We start from the raw sequence: 21,181 nt of genomic DNA, 5'->3' as shown, positions 1-21,181 counted from the left end.
GAAAACGACCAAACAAAGCATGAAAACAAGTTACAATCACGTTAAAAGTGAAACGCATTGCCAAACATCATAACATGTAATAATAGGTGACAGACCAACAGGCCGTGACTGGTATTAGATAGAAATGCGACCGGTATTACGCCATGGACGGACATACAAACTGTATTGTGACAATTCTATTATTTAGAACTACTTATAATGGGGACTTGGCAAAAATTGCATTTTAAAAAATCAGTATTAAAAATATTTTCAAATTGGTTAGGTAAAATATTGTTTAGAAGTAGCCAAAAAACTTCATTTTGAAAAATCGGAGACATTTATGATATTTTCAGATAAGTTATAAAAAGCAGTCGCCCCCGGGTGGGCTCGAACCACCAACCTTTCGGTTAACAGCCGAACGCGCTAGCCATTGCGCCACTGAGGCTATATGATACTGTATCAAATATACAAAATGTTTTTTTATTTACCTACTAGAACAAGTAGAATATGTCTGTAGTATATGTGTGTGGTATACTTGCTTTATTTTTTAACAACAAGATTTTGAAGGTTTGAGAACCATTTGAAATTCAGAGCTACTTCATAAATAAAACGATTTTTAATATGCCTAGTATGACCAGAAACTAACCTAACCTAAAAATAAACTTCGAAATAGTTTCCTCCCCTAATATAAAAAATACAAACATCAGAATAATCTCGAAAATTCTGAAATTCTCTTCCCCCGTTTTAGGAAGTCAGTTTAAAATATGCTCAAGTCTATAATTTAATAAGTACAAAAGGTATCTGTGAGCAATACTTATCTGTGAGACAACAATCGAGCCGCAGACTTGATTATTGCATTCGCTCGCTACATTGTTAAGGCGAATAATATACATGTACTTATTGCCAATAGATATACTAATTATTATTAGCCATTAGTATTTATATCAATATCTTTATTAAGTATATATAGTTATCGGCACGAATCTTGAGCTCTGACCTACATCTGCGCAGAAGTGATTTATTAGCAAAGAACCAATCCCGAGTGACGGCTATGACGCGATGCGCTGCGGGCCAATCACCACTTTAGCCCGTTCCCGCGCCTCACTTCATACCACAAAAGAGACCCAATAAATTACCTCTGCGCAGATGTAGGTCAGAGCTCAAGATTCATGCCGATAACTATACGGTTGACTAATAGCACCGCCGCTATTTGACTAAAGGTGTTTAGTTTTAAGTAGGTACATTATTTAGACACTGCAGGCAATGTAAATATATAAAAAAATATACGTCGTTGTTACTGTCTTCATTCAACCGGTTCCCGTATCCAGGTGAAAAGTTACTAATATTTTAAATGCGAGTGTTATTTATCTTGTTTTCACACCAAACCGATTTATTTACGCAGTCTAGAACCTGACAAAAGAGCATAGGCTACTTGTCATCCGGGTGCGGGATAAGTTCCTTAGGGACGAAAATGGAATAGCAAGGATCAGCTAGTAACTTACTATGTACTATGTAACTGATGTACAAACAGTAGAAACTTTTATCTAACTTTTATCAAAATCCATTTAGCTGTTTGCTTAAAAGTGTAACACCATTCTCTTCGCAATCGAGTAACATCTAACTTAACCTGTCCCTTAACTTAGCAGCTTTAACATCACGACTTGACCGCCATAACTGCAGGCCTATAAGTTAGCTCATTATGTTGTAAGATTCCTTCAAACAGTTACATTAGTTAAACGCGTTAGACAATAGTTTAACCGTGATTCATAATAACGTAAATATTTGTTTGTTTTCATTTACCTAGATAATTTGGCTCGATGGGTTATATATCCCAGCGGGGCTAGCAGGGCAAAGGCTTGCCGGGACTGCGGGATTGTTCGAAAGAGTTACCGCGGCCCTGGTACTTTAAAAGGTCTATGAAGGAACACGACGGTTTTTAGTCAGTAGGGGTCTGACACTCCCTCACCGCTGCTAACCCACAGTGGGAGGGGTCATTTGATGATTTTGAAGTCATTAAAAAATGGGTGATATACCATGGCGATACAAAAAAGAAGGTACCTTTTCTCCTTCAACTAATAATTGTGGAACAAAAACATTAAGGGATAGTTGATGTAAATACGCCACTCAAAACTGGATAGCTAACTTAAATTTATACTTACCTGTAAAAATTGTTGCGAAAAAAAAGCACCTATCATCATCTACGTAGCCTTTTCTAACTAAATATATTGGGGTCGGTGTTTCTAACCGTATGGGTCTGAGTACCAGTGTTTTGCATGGAGTGACTGCCTACTTGTCCTCCTCAACCCAGTTATTAAGAATAGTTGACACTAGCTGGCTTCTGACTACTCGTAACGACTGCCAAAGATGTGTAAACTACAGCCGTCATCCACCATTTCACGTGCCTCTTAGAACACAGAACAAACCCGTCATGACTGACTGACAGATGGTCATTCTCAATCGCAAACTGACCGCTCTAGACATTGCTTATCCGTAAGACTGATAGATACGCGCGGCTTTGAGCTCTTTATCATCTTCCACGCGCAACATGACTGATCTATGGTATAGAGGTAGTATAGATATAATTATACCTACAGTTCGTCTGTACGTCGTAGGAATGCCCCGTTTAATAGTAAGTATATATATAGATACATATACATATATAGATATGTATAATTATACAGTTCGTCTGTACGCTGTAGGAATGCCCCGTGTTGTTACGTCTGCGTACAACCGTGGACGCGAGCCAAATGACCAGTAGGGTTGACTAGTGACGAAAATGGTGACGAATGGAATGAAAGTCACCTAAAAGTATTTTTTTGTTAACTGCTTCACTAATTAATTGAAAATAAAAATGCATTACTCCAAATAAGTCTGGTATGGCTGCTAAACAATTTACGTAAAACATATTTTTTTAATTACACCTATCTAGCAATGGTCTTAACACTGGGCACAGCTCTTATCACGCACTGCGCACAGAAAGAATGAGCGTTAAGAAATACAAGATTAAAATGTTCGTGCAATAAAATCTTGCTAAAATAAATAAGACGTCAAAAAACGTATATAGTTTTCATAACAATAAAAAGCTAAATTCTCCTCATAGTGTTTTTTCACTAAGACCTTCACTTGTCTCATATGTAGGTGATTCTCAAATAGCACGCCACTTTCACTTATCACTATAAGAGGTCCTAATTTCCATAAAAATCTACAATTTATTTTTGCCAGCCCTACGTTACAACCGCAAGTTGCGCAGACGCAGACGCACAACAAAACGTGTGTAACATCGTCGTTTTATATTCACTAATTAACCGTTCCCAATGCCAAACGTTTAGACAATGCTAACTATTTACTTTTATTTATTTACTTTTCGTTTATTTTGTTTTACATAATGTCTAGACGCTGATTTGTAAATTTAGCGCAAGTAGGTGCATTCTTCTTTCTTCCCATTTAGACCACCTTGTAGATAAGTGTTCAATTGCTGAGAAATAATAAATATCCATAACACTAATATATAGGGCAATAACTATATATAGGGCAAACTCTGTACATCTCATCATCATCATCATCTCCCGAGCCTATTCAAAACTATGTTGGGGTCAGCTTCCAGTCTAACTGGATGCAGCTGAGTACCAGTGTTTTACACGGAGCGACTGCCTACCTGATCTCCTCAAACCAGTTATCCGGACAACCCAATACCCTTAGGTAAGACTGTCAGACTTACCTGCTGGCTTCTGACTACCCGTAACGACTGCCAAAGATGTTCAATAACAGTCGGGACCTACAGTTTATCGTGGCCTCCGAAACACGGTTTATAAAACAGATGAGAATCAAAATACCACATATATTACTCTAACTTTATGTAAGAATGAGAACTGTCCATGTCTCATATCATCGACCTAGTCAATCCCCAATTTTGTTAAGGCCAGCTTCCAGAATTTGTTGAATTTGAATTTCTGTGTTACTTGGACAGCCTATCTGACCTCTCCAACTAAATTACCCAAGCATCATGATAACCACTGAAAACAGTTTGTTAAACTTTCTGGCTTCCAACTCGTTACTCCATAGAAGTAGTAACATAATAGTTACATTATCTAAAATATCATTTCCAAAAAATCGGGGCCCTTTTCTTTCTAGGTAAATCAGAGAATATTTGTTAGACAATATTTGAATACTAAAAGAAAAATTAGAGTGTATTTACAAAATTTTATTTTGCCACATGGTAAAAAATAGTGATCATCATAAAATCTTTTGATCTCCCTAACGCATCAACATGAAAAGTACTGAAAATGTTTGAAATGACAAATTACATAAACGTTTCATAAATTCTGACTGTTTCAATGAAAACAATAGTAGTGCGCTCCGCTACAAGACGTAGCTCTAGTTACTAAACAATATGGATCGTCTTGAATGAGCAAATGAGTGTCTGAATGACACGTGCAGACCTGCCTTCTGATCTTTGCACAAGGATGAACCCTCTTTAATGACCTCAGAGTTCTGCAGTCATATCTGTCCGATGCTCTTGTACAAGTAGAAGCATTTTTCCGTTTAGGCTTAGCTGGTCTTGGTGCAGAAACTTGCTTCGGCAAAGAAGGTTTAGGTTTAGGACAACACACTTCAGCCGGTTTTGGGGACGTACACTTTCCTCTAATACTTTTCGCTAATAAAGAGCATGCAGCCCTACACCCAGAGAATACGCTGTGGCGAGAACTTTTTCGTGAATTTTGACTATCATGTGCTGATGATCCTGCGGGCCGATTACCAGACTTGACTGAAAGTGTTCCAAGAGTACCACAGGATATGCACGACTCTTCAGAAATAGATTGGTTCGGTGGCAGAGCTGGCATATCTTTACCTTCTTCATAAGCTATTTGGGTAGCATACGTGAACAGTAAAGAGTTTAGCACAGTTTTGGGTCCGAATTTTTTGGATGATGTTGAAAATTTTGACTGGCAACCGATACATGAACAGCGGCTTCTTGAATTCGGACTTATATTTGGAGATTCACCAGGTTCTATTGCTCTGTGTGAAGGCAAGAGAAGTCTCCTCAGAGCATTGAGTATACTACCTTTAAGGATGATCTCGCTGCCATGGCTAGTGTTTTCAAGATCGCCAACTGGTTTTGATAAAACCTTGAAGTTGTCATAACGATGAGAATTCGAACATTTACAATGGTTTCTGTGCTCAATTGGACTCGAGCCTCCTTCATAGCTCTTCCAAGAAGTAGCAGTATCTTTTCTATTATTTGTTCGGTTATTTCCTTTACAACAAGGTACACAATCCGTCGTTTTGTCTATTGACATACTTTTCACTGCAGGATCGGTCCAGCATGATTGCATAGACGTAGATAATGATACACGCTTGGGGACAACTTCTGAATCAGAATTGCACACAGCTTTCGACTCGCAAGGAAGTAATATATTTGAACCTACTAGAACAGAATCCGTTTGTTTCGTCCATGTCTTCGCATCTTTTAAACATGAACACGGTTTCGCCAAGTTTTGGTTTGAAGAAGGCAATTGTTCATTAGGGCAACAGACCGGAGTTTCTGGGACAGATACATCTTGCCATGGTAATATTTCATCATATGGAGTAGATATGCGCTTGCTACAGCCACTACAGATTCCAGGGTCTACAGCATATTTATTTTCAAAACTGGGACCTGCTTGACTGCTGTAACCACTGCTGCTGTTTTTGAAGTTGTCACTATTTTCCTGCGCACCACTATATCCACATTCACTAGTTCTTCTGGCACAAGAATTTGTACATGTATTGTCCTTCGACCCACGATCTTTAAAACCAGGACGTGGACGATTCTGTCTTTCAGTTTTAATTGCTACAACTTGTCTCTCCTCGCTTATACTTCCATCCGAATTCATGGTCCTTGAAACTTTACTTATTTCTTTGTATTCCTTGTCGTAGTGTGAGTAAGTCCCTTTGAGTTCAGGTTTTATCTCATACGCGCTAGTCGACATTTGTGCGTGTGCTTCTGGTCCTGTTGCTGATTGTGCCATAGGTCTGTCTACTAGTATTCTTTCACTTACTTCTAGCGATGCTAGTAATGGATTATCGCCGACAGATGGTCTTCCTGCGCAATTGGCACAACTTGAATGAGGACATGATACTCCTGACGAGGTTGCTGCTGACGAAGTTTGTAACGATATGTCTTCTACGTTCGATTCATGTGATTGTTTCTGGCTAGCTGATTGTCCTCTTGATCTATCGTTTCCTGATTGTGGAAACGTTGAGGTAGGTTGTAGGTTAAAGTTTAAGTAGTCTGTCGGTTTGCATGGTGTATCTGACTGATCTTCTACGCAAGAGCAACTTAATGCTTCGATTTTACGTTTGACAATTTCACATTTTTCTATAAACTTATCCACGTTGCTCAATGTACCTTCCAAGTCGTCCGCCATTTCTATTAGTTGATTTATATTTTTCTGGAGATTTTCAAGCCTTTCTTTATAATGACAGGAGTTTGTCTCTTGCCTTTGCACTCTACGTAATACTAGATTTTTCGCTCCTTCTTTTGCTTGAGCTTCAGCCTGCCATAGACTGGATTGCGATTTTCCTGCTTCTTTATCATATTTACTTAACGTAATCTTGGAGCCAGCTACTGTACTGCAAGGAGTGAGTCCCGTCTTTACGTTCTCCATTGCAACCATTTTGTCTTCTATAGTAATTTTCTTCCACCTATAACTTGGTTTTTCACTTATAATTTCTATCTCCTTTTTATCATCTTTGCCTGTTTCCTTCTCTGAAGTTTCTACAATCTCAGTTTCTGTGGTTTTTGGCACCATTTTTAATTTTAATGATATAGCATCTATCACCAGTTCTTTTTTTGAGTCTTCGAAAATTACTGGTAAGATTAGATCAGGTGACAAAGACATTCTTCTGTCTACTTCATCTTTTACGTTTGGTGCTTTATGTACATATTTGAGTTCTTTGAATCTTTTCAGTCTGAATATTTCCTCTCTTTCTCTTTCTTCCAATTCACTTATAATGTACAATCCCGTTTTCCGTATTCTCGGTATGACACATACCACTAATGCATTCTTTTTCCTGTGAATACAAATGATTGTTTGATATCCATCATTTATGTATATTTTACAACTATAGAACTCACCCTTGCCTTCTAAATGAGACTTGTACGGCTTCAAATACGGTAAAAAATATGTTTAATTTTAATTTAAACTTATGTAAGTATATCATTAAAACTTCCAACCTCTTATTCTATATCATTAGGAGAATAATCAAATGTTCTTCGTGTTAAAGTAAAAGTCGCTGCAAAAAATACCATAGATTCATTTCATAGTATTTAGAGGTACATAACTATTTTTTTAACTATCGAAGGTTATTTTGAAATTCAAAAGATTAAAACTTAAATCGCGACTCTCAGCGTTTTAGCTGCTTTTATTCAGTTGGAAACTATTTGAAAAGAGAAAAAAAATACAAAGCATTGGGTAGAATAATATTTATTGAGAGATGCGATGCAAAATTGAATTGTATCCTTCATAAGATGAAATAAATCTCAAATTTTGAGTCTTAAATTTCATTCGTTCATTCATGAAATGGGTCTCGAATCATTGCTTTCCTCAGTACTATCTCTGTCTGTCTCTGTACACGAAAATGGATCACAAAAACTAAACTGAATAGTTTCTGTTTCGCTTTTCTTTTTCGAAAATATTGTATCTTCTGATCTACATGAGCATGCCAAAGTCGAACGTGATAAGTCTGCCGTTCTAATGAGTGTCTCTGATTTAATAAAGCGACCGAAATCTCTCATGGTTTGAAGAAACCCTTTAGTCTGAGCTAAATCGCAAATATTCATTGGCTTTGAACTTTTGCTCGAGTCGTATGAGAAAGTCATAAAAGTCGAACCTACTGATGGCACTTGTTGCTTTGGATCGAAAGTCCTTTGTTTTACAGTAATAATCTCATAATTTTCTTTTATATTACCATCTTTTTCTCTATACCTTTTAACGGTAGTTTTTGTTTTAATTTTCTTTTCAAAATAACCAAGGTTTTCTGGTTGTTTTGGTGATTTGCTGCTGTCCGCAACATTGCCATCATCGCAGACATCTGGGTCTGATCTAATAGACACTGGTTTAACTTTGTTGGGTAGTCGAGAAGATGTGCAAGAGTAATCCGAACCCATGTCTTGACAAGTACTATATCCTGAATCTTCTGGGTGTGTTATAGGCTTATCATCTTTGGCAGGTATTTGACAGGGCGATGAACATCTCGAGCAAACATTTGGAGGACTTATCGGGATTACCATAATGGGAGGCTCAAGTGCTGTTTCGGGAAGATCAGCTGGTTTCTCTTGGCCACAATCCTTGCATGGTTCATTCGAAGATCCGGCTTTGCAATCACATGTACCCTGGCATGGCGTGGGATATTGAGGTATGATTCCACCTTTCGCTGCCCCCGGGATCTTTTTGTAAAGCAATAGTTTAGCCCTAGTTAATTGACAAGTCTTATAGAAATCTTCAACACTTTGAGACACCAATCCTTCATCTCTATATTTTGATATATAGTTTATGATATCATTTATGTTTATTAGCAGATCATCAATTACTTGTGGCTTAGGCTCTGCTTGCTGCGCTTCATTTGATGCGATCTTTGCTTTGATTACTTGACATCCTTTGATAAAATCGTCCACAGTTTCACTCACCAAACCGCTTTTCTTAGCTTCTCTGCTCAATATAATGCTGTCATCTATTTGGCTTATAATTCTCTCTAAACTTGAAGGAGTGGTTGGTTCTTTACTCGATTTACTATATTCAAGTTTTTCCTTAAATTCTTTACAACATGATAAAAAGCTATTAATACTTCGAGTGTCAATTTCCTCTTGTTGTACAAGACTTGTGATTCGTTCCAAATTAGCGACTTGCTCTTTCAGGCGTTCTAATTTAAGTTTGTTTTCCTTTTGATTTTTGTATTCAGCAATTTTAGTTTTAACTGCTTTGCAAGAATTTAAAAACTCTTCAGCGCTAGGGGTGAGTAATCCTTCTTTTTGGTAGTATTTCGTCATATCTATGACTTCGTCGACATGTTTTTCGAACTCATCTAGGCGAGCAGTGGACACTTGTTGCGTATCTCTCGGCATTGTTTGAACTACGTCGACTGTCATGCAAGCTAGAGGTCGCGGTTTCATTATGTACTCTGGTATTTGACACTTTGGTATTTTTCTAGGCTTAGGCGTTAAATAATCACATTCTTGGATACTAGTGCTGGGTACTTCCTTTGGTGCTGGTACCTTGAAACACTGACATTCGCTTAGTCTTCTGTCAAACTCTGCACAAGTCGTACACAATTTGTCTTTGCTTGGGGTGGAATCTTCTTCTGTCAATTGACTTAATTTTATTACTTTGTGAAGCTGAAGCCTAAGCCGAGTCATATAAACCTTCAACGTATCTATAGCTGTAGCATCTGTTTCGAAATATTTATCGATTATCTTCATCACTTCTTCGCATCCTTGGATAAATCCTTTCACGTTGAAACCTCCTAGGTCTTTGTCCTCGAACCTTTTGCTCATTGTAATTATATCTTTAAGCTGCATTTTCAGAAGCATAAACTTTTCTTCGAGGTCTTTATTTCGTGTTACAGTTGATTCTTCTTCTGCAAGATGTTTGCCGCACATCGTACACTGTTTCTTTGGTTGTTCTTCAATTATAGGTATAGGATGTGGAGGAACTGGGGCAGTAACTGTAGGCCTTGCTGGTGGTTCTGGTGGTGGTGGTGGTGGTACTGGGGTTGACGTTGGAGGTAGTAATAAGAACTTATGACTTGTCGCCGCTTGAAGTGGAATCGCTTCTCTATCTGGTTCCACCATCGGTACTTCTACAATCCTTATTTTCGATATTCTCTCGATCGGTTCTTCTGAGACTGGTCTCAGCTTACGGTCTGTGGCTTGCAGGTCCGGCATAGACTTGAATTCAAGCGATGATCTATCTCCGATCGTCGGCTCATAGTCCAGCATGCCCTCGTCTTCCATCGTTTGCATTCTTACCTTACTTAATGTCTGTCCTGTCCTTGTTTGTCCTTCAACTTCTGGTGTCTCTATCAAAGGTTTTTTATTATTTTTTACCTTTTTTATCCTAAATAATTCCTCTCTTGCCAATTCCTCTAGCTCGACTAAGATGAATATGTTAGTCTTCTGTATTCTTGGTACGACAATTTTCTTGAGAACGTTTTCTCGTCTGCATAAAATTGACGTTTTTTAATACTTTTTGCTAAGTTTAGAATGCTGCCGCAAACCACCCTTTCTTCTAAGGACTGAAGCACTGGATAGTTTTAATTATAAAATTCTCGACTCTTTATTTAATGACCATTGAAAATGTTGGTTCAGAAACTTGCTGCACCGTGTATCAAAAAATAAGCATGACTATGTGAAAAAATAAATTCGCTATTTTGTTGTTCTGACTTGTACGTACTTATCATGATTGTGCATGGCATGGTTATGAATTTGCGTACAAAAACAAATAGGTAGCGCAAATTCTAATAATTTCAAGAAAAGTAAAATTATAATTTCATCTCCTACACAATGAAATAGTATAAGATAGAAATATTTGTGCCATGAAATCGGTTATAGAATCCGTAAATCTGAGTGTACATTCTGCCTACGACATCAAATATACAAAACTTGTTATAAGATAAGATTTTAATTAGCATCCTTATACTTTCTCTGTATGATAAGAGACCAGAGCTGTGAGACAGTAAAAGAACTTATCTATAAATATAAACAAATATTATAAAGCTGAAGAGTTAATCACTAATCTCAGGTTCTAATAGACCGATTTGAAAAATTCTTTCAGTGTTAAAAATCCCATTTATAGAGGAAGGCAATAAAGGAAGGAAGGAAATATTTTACATTGTAATCAGTAAATAATGTATAAAAAAAGTTATTTTTATGAAGTGGCTAACATACTTAAGGGCTCGGGCATCGCTCTAGAAGTTACGTTTATATAATCATTTCTTGCAAAAAATTGACGATTATAGTCTTAGCTGCCGACTTTTATATACCCTAAGGACTGCACAGGTAAAGTCATATTTTAAAAAGTTATTAAGTACATATTCCCCACAAGATTTTGTATTGAAATAAATAAAGGTAATATCCCTTTAAAAGTCCATTACCATTTATTCAAACTTGGCTGCAAAACAACTTTTTTTGAACGTCGACGATGACAGCCCACAAAACGCCCACCCCTCACCACTTCCTATATGTTTTTGGTATTGACTAATTTCTAGTTTAACACTTATAATTATATTTAAATATTATAAAATGGAAGAGTATGAGGATGTATGTGAGTACGTTTCTTACTCTTTCAGACTAAAAATGCTGATGGATTTACGAGTAATCAGAAGCTAGAAAGTCTGACAAAGTGGCAACCAGTTTATCATTGGGTATAGGGTAAGCTAACCACTGGGTTGAGGCCAGAATTCTGGTTAGACTGGAAGCTGACTCAAAAAATTGACAAAATGCTAAAAGATTAAATAAAATGTAAGTTATTATCACAAAGTTAAAAAATAACTAAGTTTCCGATAGCTATATCTAGTTTCTCGTAAAAAGAGGAGTTTGACCACTTAGAGTATCTGTGGCACTAGTAGTTCTTAAATAGCAGAACCGATTTGGATGCAGTTTCTTCTAAGTTAATGCTTGGCTTCCAGCGGCGGTTCTTAAACATGTTTCATCAAAATCAGCGTACGTTATAGCTTATAGCTGGGTTGTTAACAACGAAAGCTTAATTTTGGTTTATTTTGGAAGCATATATGTACATGTAATGTCGTGGTCGGGTAAAATAAAAAGTAGCTGAAGTTGCTCCTTGTTTCATCAGCTCTCTGCTTGTGAAATTGCCATCAAAATCGGAAAAGTCAATTCTTGATTAAAAAAAATGTTTTAATAGTACTAATGTAGATAAAGTGTATGCATCCAAATACACTTTGTAAAAAGCAGTTATTGTAATATTACAAACATAATTATTATCTAATTTATTTTTCTATAAAAATAAGATTTATATAGAGTACACAATGAAGTTTAGTGGTAGATAAAATTGCAGAAATTAAGCCTAAATATTGTTTAAAATTTTTAAAGGTGCCGTCCAGTCCTTAGATAGAAACAAGGGTGAGTTCATCGGCAGCTTGGCCCTTTTACAGGGCTAAATACACTATTAAATAGCTCAACTTCTTTGAAGCTAATAATATCACCATATAATAGAGACCAAAGACTTTGTACCACTATCAAGACATTTAGACCTAAATACTCCGACCACATAAACGTCAGTTTTCTTAAAACAACTATACACATATGTACTATGAATTTTCACGTTACATTTTCCATGACAACAGTTTGTAAAAAAATAACGGTTTTGTCGTCGGTGAACTTGGCCTTAATTGCTCTACTTCTTTGAAGCTACATATAGAACTAGACACCAAAGACTTAGAAAAAAATAATTTAATTTTTTTTCAATAATATAATCAAGATATTGAATTTTGAAAATATTTTAATGTCAATCGTCTTTGATCTTGAAATGTTTCTACTTGCTAACTACAAATTATAATAAGATTTCAACAAAATAATTGATATTAGAATTTATCAATTATTTTGCTAATTAAACCCATTGTTTAATGACAATAATATTTTCAAATTATATTAAAATATTAATAAGTTTCAATAAATGTATTTAAGTTGTCTTGATAATTTCATTAAACAATGTTTTTTTAGGTGTAAAACCAGATAAGCGATATACTAAAAATAATATATTTTATTTAAACATTATCTTGATCTGTACGTGTAAAGGTACATATATTTTTTTTGTTGTGCAACCGATTTGAAAAATTATTTCACTGTTGGAAAGCTACACTCTTCCTCTTAACATAGGCTATATTTTATCTCAGTACGGACAGTAGTTCCCACAGGACGCAGGTAAACCGCGAGAAAACGGCTAGTAAGATATAAAATGAAAGACAAATATTGTAAACAAAGATTGAAAATTGCATTAGATCAATAAATTCAAGTTTAAAAACATTTAAAATGCCTTATCTGGTTTTGACACCTATTTAAATATTTACTATATTTATAATGTTGGCTCATAAATAAATCTTTGTTTCAGTGACAACAAAATGGTCTCAAAAATTAAACTGCTAATGACATTTTTGTTGAATATTTTCAAAAGATTTATTGATGGCTTTTGTAAAGTAGCATGATTCTAAATAGCAATAATAATTTTTAATAGTTTTTTTTTTAAATATCTGAACTCCTTTCTTACACGGTCGGTTAGCCCCATAGTAAGCTAGTTATTAGCATGTAGCGATGTAATTTTTCGATATGATAATTATTGAATCATGCTACATATAAAGGTAGAGTATAGTTATCGGCACGGATAATGAGCTCTCGGCGGAAGAGTGGGGATTGCTTTGCGCACTGTACACTTAAGGCAATAAACCAATAAATGACTTCTGCGCTGGTGAAGGTCAGGGCTCAATATCCTTGCCGATGATTATATTTGATTTTTTGCCAGCAACAAATAATACTAGGTGCAATAATAGCTTTTCCAGCGATTTTCTTATCAGCAAAAGGGCGATATTAGTTGCTGCCAAAAATACACTTGGAGACACAAAAAACTAGGTTAGATACAAATATAAATTCTTATATTTCTTTATTAATTACTCATTTTTAACTGAATTCCCAAAAAGAAGAATTTCAATTTGGCTTTTCTTTTCACGCCACGAAAATTTTGGTCATTATTTTATCATGTACCTACTTAGATTATTCATTTTTTTCGATTTGTAATCAATTTTATCTGAGTCTGAGGAATATTTTTTTTTTCTCTCAAATTACTTTTCACTGATTTTTGTATCTGACCCATTTTTTTTTGGCAGCAAGTGTAAAAAAGAAACTTATTCCTAACACTTACTTGGTGGCGTTCTTGTGGGCTACTTCGACCAGGTCAAAAGTAGTTCTCAGTTGAAGTACCAGCACCATCCGTCGTACCAACTCTGACCAAGCCGTTTTGCAGTTGGTAACGACCATACCGCCTTTGTTTAATCCCAAAAATGGATAGGGATCTTGAAAAGTCTGTGAGAAAATAAGAAATATTATTTCCTGCCATTTTTCAACTGGTTTCTCATAGAAATGGATTTATAAAGTCTAGTTATGTCAAAAAAGCAGTCGCCCCCGGGTGGGCTCGAACCACCAACCTTTCGGTTAACAGCCGAACGCGCTAGCCATTGCGCCACGGAGGCAGATGATAGATTTTCCAAATTTCGTACCATTTTCCAAGGCTACCTATATCAGGTACATATATAGGTATGTTATACTATGCTTCAAGTCCACTGTGGCATATACAAATGTTTCTTCAGGTACTCTCTTTAGCAAACAGTAACAAATTGCTTGCAAACATTTCTAAATTTTCGTGTAACTGAAACCTTTGTGCGGGAATCTGCTAACTTGTAAACTCATACACAGTTGTACGCTAACAAACGTAAACGCACATAAATAAAAATATGCTAGCCTACTTATATTTCTAGTGGAGCCCAAAAGGGCCAAAGTCTGCGGGATTGTTCGCGCGAGTTACCGCAGCCCTGGTACACTGTGGGCTACAGAAGGAACATGGTGGGTTTAGTCAGTAAGAGTCTGACACTCCCTCACGCTGCACCCACAGCGAGAGGGGTCATTTCAAGATTTCCCATAAAAAAGGCTACTTATCTCTCACGCATAAAATACCGAACAGATTTGGATGAAACCTCAGAAAAAACATATATAGGTAGGCTACTTTTTATCCATGTGCGAGAAGTAATTCCCTCGGTAAATGGGTGAAATTGCTGGCGGAAGTTAATAAGAAATAAATAAATAAAGTAAGACTTACCTCAATCAAGTTTAAATTCTTAACTTTCACTCCGGAAACACTTCTGCCTGCTGTTTTGACTGTGATACTTGCCTGTAACAAACCAGAGACATTATGTTATAATTTTCATGTTATCCATACTGAAAGACATCATTTTAACCGAATGCAAAAGTACTTTTCCATTTGTTTGAGGTTTTTATTGATATATTCAAATCTTTTCGAATGCAACATTACCATACTTAAAGCGTTTTTACACTGGCAATTTCTTTCGCGACATCGCCTGTAGGATCCGAGCGTTGTAGCGTTGAAAAATCGAAAGGAAAATCGTGCGCTAGTGTGAAGGGACCACCATAAAAACTCGAACGAAAAACATTCATAAAATAATTACTTCGCATTAATCTTCCTCCTAATGAATCATGCAAACTGCATGAAAATCCATGGAGTAGTTATCGAGGTATATCGCGGACAGATAGACGTACTAGTGGATTTTTTCTACGGTTTAACTATAGGTACTAAGAGAAAGATTCGAGTTTCAGAATATATTTTCTGTGGGCCTTAACGTATGGTTATCAAAATGTTATACCTAACGAAAAATATTTATCTTTCTATCTACATCGATTTATAATAAGGCTAATCGTAGGCGCCGTGGCTTAGTTGGTTAAAGCGCCTGTCTAGTAAACAGGAGATCGTGAGTTCGAATCTCGCCGGGGCCTTCGTTGTTACATATATTTTTATAATCCAAGAACTTTCTCCTATGAATCCTTATAAACATAGGTACGTAAGGTCATAATATGTGAGGTGGCTCTCATTCAACAAACGTGAATTTTTGCTTGTTTCATAAATATTTTACACGCAATTCTGATAAACTCCATACGCAAATCTGACTCGCACTTGGCCGTTTTTAATGTGATAAAAGGCGGATTGCCCATGGATACCTGCAAAAGGTACCATAGGAATCGCTTGTAGTAGAAGAAGTTTGTTTAGGTATACCACAGTTTTGTTGCGCGAGGCAGAAAGTAGAGAAAGTCACACTTCCAGTGGGTAGATAGAGAAAATGAGATGACGCGAGGCGCGGGGAAAAATTGGCTATCTATGTATACTCAGTAGATAATTACCTAATTCATCAAATACTTAATTAATCGAGTAATTATCATTTAAACATTATATGCTGGCTATATCTTTTCAAATCGGAATTGTAATATCGATAAATGGATTAGTTCTAAAAGCAAAATATATTCAAGTATTTTGCAAATACGTTGTAATCAACACGTGAAATCCTACTAGATAAGTATATGTAGTACCCTCAAAAAGATACCACCAAGGCCCCGGCGAGATTCGAACTCACGATCTCCTGTTTACTAGACAGGCGCTTTAACCAACTAAGCCACGGCGCCTACGATTGCCTCATCGAATTTAGACACCGCTTTACATATATGTACTTATATAGATTATTAATAAATTATTCTCCATTATAAATAGACCAGCTTTTGACCGCGACAATACCCGCGTGGGCTTGGGATATCCCCGTTCCCATAACAACGAATATATTTATGTGGATTTAGAGTCTACGCAGTCGTAAGACTGGTTATCCGACTTGCTGGCTTCCTACTACCCATAACGACTGCCAAAGATGTTCAAATGACAGCCGGAACTCAAGATTCATTCGCGCCCTCCTAAACACGGCTAGATCATAGCTTAAAGAAAAATAATCAATGAAAGATATACATCTTTGTAAAATGAGATTCCAGAGCCACAGTACCTACGTTAGTTTTTTTCACAATAATATAAACAAAGCGATAAGAAATAAGAAGTAATTTCGGACATTGAGTGTATGCTTACTCGAGTACGGATAAGAATTAATGTACTTTAAAAAATGAAGCTAGGAAAATATAGTTTACATTTTCAGCATAGTACGTATTGTGTTGAACAAATATGTGTATAGGTAGGCTTTGAAAACAACTGTTTAAATAAACATACACAGCTGAAACTAACAATACACATAAAGGTCATACAGAACTAGTTATTCTTCTATGCGTTTCTATTTTACGCCAATAATAATTATTAACCGACTTCAAAAAAAAGAGGAGGTCCCCGAAGAGTTTAAATAAAATAGGTATTAACATATGTACGTTGAAAACCACTATTTGCTTAGTCTTTCCGCAACTATGCTGGGGTCGACTTCCAGACGTTTTGGATGCAGCTGGGAACCAGTATTTTACTAGGGGAGACTGCCTATCTGACCTCTTCAACCCAGTCATCTGGTCATCCATATAAAGTATCCTTTTAAACCACTCTATTACGCAAAACTCTTGGACTTGTAGAGATAGGTAGAATAGAAAGTCAGCACTATATCTGTTCAAAATATATGCGTTTTTTTCTCCGGTAATATTGAGCACTATGACAGAAAATAAATACTACTCCAACCGATAACAAACAATTATTATTATTCCAATCGATTTTCAATTCACACAACTAATATTTGCCTATATCTCACAGCCTCCGTGGCGCAATGGCTAGCGCGTTCGGCTGTTAACCGAAAGGTTGGTGGTTCGAGCCCACCCGGGGGCGATTAATTTTGCTCTAATCGGTAATGTGGAGAAACAGTTAATCGTACCCTATATTGACACGGTCCTTTCTGAAATAAATATCGATAGATATGGTGAAATTCCGTTTTCTAAGTTTTTACGGTTAATTTTAGAACACTTTTTTACTGAGACCTCCCTTAGAACGTGAGTGAAGAACATTATTCTAGATAGAGGAAAGGATAGGAATTATGGAAGTAAAAGACTTGCTGTGCTAAAACCTAGTCTCCTATAGTTATCCCAATTTTATTTGATAGGAGACTAGGCTCCTACAGTTATCCCAATTTTATTTGTGTTAATTTTAGTTGATCAGCACAGCAAGTCTTTTACTTCCATAATTTCTCTATCCGACGTCATCTCACAAGTAACTTTTTTCCTTTTTCTTTCCAGTCCTATCATATTTCACTCAATCCATCCATCGTTTCCTTGGTCGTCCCCTTCCACTATATCAAACCAATTCCTAGTCTTTGTTTAAAACCTTCCTTACTTACTATCCTTAAAACGACCTCATTTAAGTACCCACTTCCCTATTTGCGGGCGTGTGCGGGAAGAAGTTCTTTGGGGTCGCGGGGCAAATTGCAGGTGAAAACGTGTAGGTATTTAATGAAGGGCCCAAATGATTTTTAACGCAAAATTACATATTTGGCTATAGTTACTAACAGCCTCCGTGGCGCAATGGCTAGCGCGTTCGGCTGTTAACCGAAAGGTTGGTGGTTCGAGCCCACCCGGGGGCGATTCTTTTAACAACATTCATAATCACTAATTAGCCAAAATCTTTAGGTATTTATCAACTGGACTGATAAATATGTAAGTGATTAAGACAATGATGTATGTAAGAGTGTTAATTAGTTAGATATTATTATATTCACATAATTGTTACATAACTCTTAACGAGTTCATTAATGTACCTATTACTCAATAATTATAATTATCTATCACATACTAACACATTTTCTCGCTCATATGTTTTGGTCAGTGTTTGTTGTATTGAAACAATTGTATATTTATTTTCGAAATCAGAAATACCTCCTAATTTCTCTTATTTATTCCCGATTAAACCATTAAGACCGATGCGTTAATTAATTCAGGACTTAACGACATTTTTTGATGGTGGGGACAAAAATATTTCAGTTAAATACAATGGCGTTATCTAAACATGTAAAACTATTATTTATCAAAAGCAGTCGCCCCCGGGTGGGCTCGAACCACCAACCTTTCGGTTAACAGCCGAACGCGCTAGCCATTGCGCCACGGAGGCTGTGTTGAAAAAGTCCAAAAATTATCACAAAACTAGGGCAACATCTGTCTAGCCTTTTGCCGAATAAGTTGTTTACAACAGTGCTTGAAAATATTACATGTGTATTAACACATCAGAGAGAACATAAATGTCGGTCTTGCATCTGATCTCTCTCCGGTCGTGTCGGATTGCCGTCCCATCGGGCTATGAGAGTAAATTAACAGAGAGCGCACCTGTGTCTGCGCAAATGCTTGTGCACTATAATATGTCCTGTGCTTCTGGCTGATCTCCTTATATCAGAACAGCCACCTAAACCAACAATCGGTCTGCACGCCATTATTAGTACAACTAGTCTCCTTCCCAGAAATAGCACAAAGGCCTTTTGGAGGCTGTCTTTGTATATTTTTTACGTTTAATAAATGCTGAATTTTAGCATGGTTTGATCATTTTTTTTCTTTATCCTACTAAGTCCTCCAGCCAGCCAGCAGCCAGCCAGTGAGCAGCTAACTTACCTGTCGAGGAATACTTTCCAGCACCACGCCGTTCAGCTGAGGCAGAAAGTATCTTGCTCTGGCCAGGAGAATGAAGGCTTCTTCCACCCGCTCACCATAATCCATCAGGGCACTGGGAAAAACAAAAATTAACATCATTCCAATCATCATAATAATTAAAGCAAGTTTGTAAATATGTATGTGGGTATGTGACCCGTTTACGCTAAAATCACTTGATGGATTTGGATGAAACTTTGCAGTAATCAGATTTACATTTGGCTGCTCTTTATCTATTTGCTGGATGTTGTTTCCCTGGAACGTGGACCCTTCGGTCTTGTGCAGCTCTAATAAGTTACTAGAATATCGAGGGTATGAGGGTTATCCCCTCCCTTCATAACAACAATCGCCACGTCTAACTTCTATTAGATTAGCAGAATCATCATCTGACTAGCCTTTTCCCACCAGGTAGGCTTCCAGTCTAACTGGGTGCAACTAAGAACCCAGTGTTTTAAAAGGATCGACTGTCTATCTAAGCACCACAACCTAGTTACTTGGGCAATCCGATACCCCTTGGTAAGACTGGTTATCAGACTTTTTTTCAAAACGAATTAATCAGTACTCACTCATTAATCTTCACAGAAAGTCTCCTCATTTCTTTGCGGGAAGCTAAAGCTGTCCACTTCATCAGCTTCTTGCCGAGGTATGCCAGGTGGAGACGGTTCCTCATCTGCTGCAGAGCCACCAGGGAAGGCATGACAGGGTACCTCGTGGCACTCAAGGTGGCCTCGTCATCATCTGACAGAAAGGAATAGCGTAATTTTAGTTTTAAAATGAAGTTATCAATTCGGATATTTGAACGTTCTTTTCCTTAATCCTTCTCCATGTGAGAGGAGGCCGGGGCTGCGGAATTGTTCGAAAGAGTTACCGCGGTCCTGGTACATAAAAGGCCTACGACGGAACACGACGGTTTTTAGTCAGTAAGAGTCTGACACTCCCTCGCCGCTGCTAACCCACTGCGGAAGGGGAGAATTGATGATTTTTGAAGTCGTTAAAGAACAAAGAGGAGGTCTGTGCCCAGCAGTGGGACAACAAAAAGGCTATAACAGAATGTTCCTTTATGGCCCCACGCAAGTAATGTAAAATTCCTATCTTTGGTAAGAAAAACAATAGTTGGGCAGACTATTGGATATGTGATAGCCGTAAAACAGGTGGATGGATTGCCAGATAGTAAGTGATTATATTATCGACACTAATGGGAGGGTGGAAACCATTGTAAACAAAAAGGTTGGTCAAATTCTATCTTAGTGTAGTTTTTGGGAAATGCTTAAATCAAATGCCTAGTTGGCTCAACAAAAATCCTCGTTGCTTAAAACTCACACAGTGATATCTGCTTGACAAGGGAATCGAACCCAAGACACTAGACTAACAGGACAATCCTGTAACTTTAGTAAGGTAAGTATAAGTAAATCAGCGTAAAACAGCTAGTTAGAATAAAGTATAACTTACCATCGTCATCCTTGAACATTTTGACGTGTTTTCAATATATTTTCTTATTGTTTAACTGTAGATTTCAATCATCTATTTTCGTGTAACCTAGCGTTTGTAAAATCACTTGGAATTTTGAAACTATTGTATGGTTTTCGCATCATAACTATTTTGAGTCCATTTTTTGAGTTTTTGAGCAGTTTATTTACAAAGTTATATAGTTAACATTATATTTAGTTTTTACGGGGTTTTGGTTACATGATTCGGGCTGACAGAATTTTGACATCAACTGAAATTTTATTTTAATAATTCTTGACGTTGTCATAGATTTTTTGGATTCTGTAAAGAGTCTAGAAATGTTTCGTCTTGTCTTCTTGCAAAATTGGGATTACAATTTCGCGAAAACAACTACGTAAGCGCGGCAGTAATTGATAGCATTTTTCAATTCAATATGATAGGTACACCAAAACTATACTACTAGTACTTCGTACTGTAATTATAATTATAAAAAATAATTTTAGATAATTATTAACTTCAAGGATAAGCTACAGTAATTTGAGACGATAG

The 21,181-nt window shown here is 36.8% G+C and overlaps 8 non-coding genes across 9 annotated transcripts; 3 read left to right on the top strand and 5 right to left on the bottom strand.

Annotated features, from left to right (window-relative positions):
* Positions 1 to 351: 351 nt before the first annotated feature.
* Trnan-guu (transfer RNA asparagine (anticodon GUU)) lies at positions 352 to 424 on the bottom strand. The gene has a single exon. It is a non-coding gene; the product is annotated as a tRNA-Asn (tRNA).
* A 3,755-nt stretch (positions 425 to 4,179) lies between these two features.
* Positions 4,180 to 20,898, bottom strand: LOC110369641 (uncharacterized). Of its 2 annotated transcripts, none has more exons than XR_010277836.1 (6): positions 20,636 to 20,898; positions 19,753 to 19,924; positions 19,151 to 19,262; positions 14,841 to 14,912; positions 13,890 to 14,050; positions 4,180 to 7,032 (listed from the first exon to the last, which is right to left on the bottom strand). It is a non-coding gene; the product is annotated as an uncharacterized LOC110369641 (transcript). The 2 variants fall into 2 exon arrangements; XR_010277837.1 differs by lacking the exon at positions 4,180 to 7,032 and adding an exon at positions 7,458 to 10,175.
* Trnan-guu (transfer RNA asparagine (anticodon GUU)) lies at positions 14,145 to 14,217 on the bottom strand. Its single transcript has one exon. It is a non-coding gene; the product is annotated as a tRNA-Asn (tRNA).
* Trnat-agu (transfer RNA threonine (anticodon AGU)) lies at positions 15,459 to 15,532 on the top strand. Its single transcript has one exon. It is a non-coding gene; the product is annotated as a tRNA-Thr (tRNA).
* On the bottom strand, positions 16,140 to 16,213 carry Trnat-agu (transfer RNA threonine (anticodon AGU)). The gene has a single exon. It is a non-coding gene; the product is annotated as a tRNA-Thr (tRNA).
* On the top strand, positions 17,315 to 17,387 carry Trnan-guu (transfer RNA asparagine (anticodon GUU)). The gene has a single exon. It is a non-coding gene; the product is annotated as a tRNA-Asn (tRNA).
* On the top strand, positions 18,063 to 18,135 carry Trnan-guu (transfer RNA asparagine (anticodon GUU)). Its single transcript has one exon. It is a non-coding gene; the product is annotated as a tRNA-Asn (tRNA).
* On the bottom strand, positions 18,587 to 18,659 carry Trnan-guu (transfer RNA asparagine (anticodon GUU)). Its single transcript has one exon. It is a non-coding gene; the product is annotated as a tRNA-Asn (tRNA).
* Positions 20,899 to 21,181: the final 283 nt, after the last annotated feature.

The sequence above is a fragment of the Helicoverpa armigera genome, chromosome 27 (genome assembly GCF_030705265.1).
Source record: "Helicoverpa armigera isolate CAAS_96S chromosome 27, ASM3070526v1, whole genome shotgun sequence".
In the NCBI taxonomy this organism is placed as follows: Eukaryota; Metazoa; Arthropoda; class Insecta; order Lepidoptera; family Noctuidae; genus Helicoverpa; species Helicoverpa armigera.
Note: the sequence above shows the minus strand (reverse complement) of the source record. Positions and strands in the feature narration are given on the sequence as shown.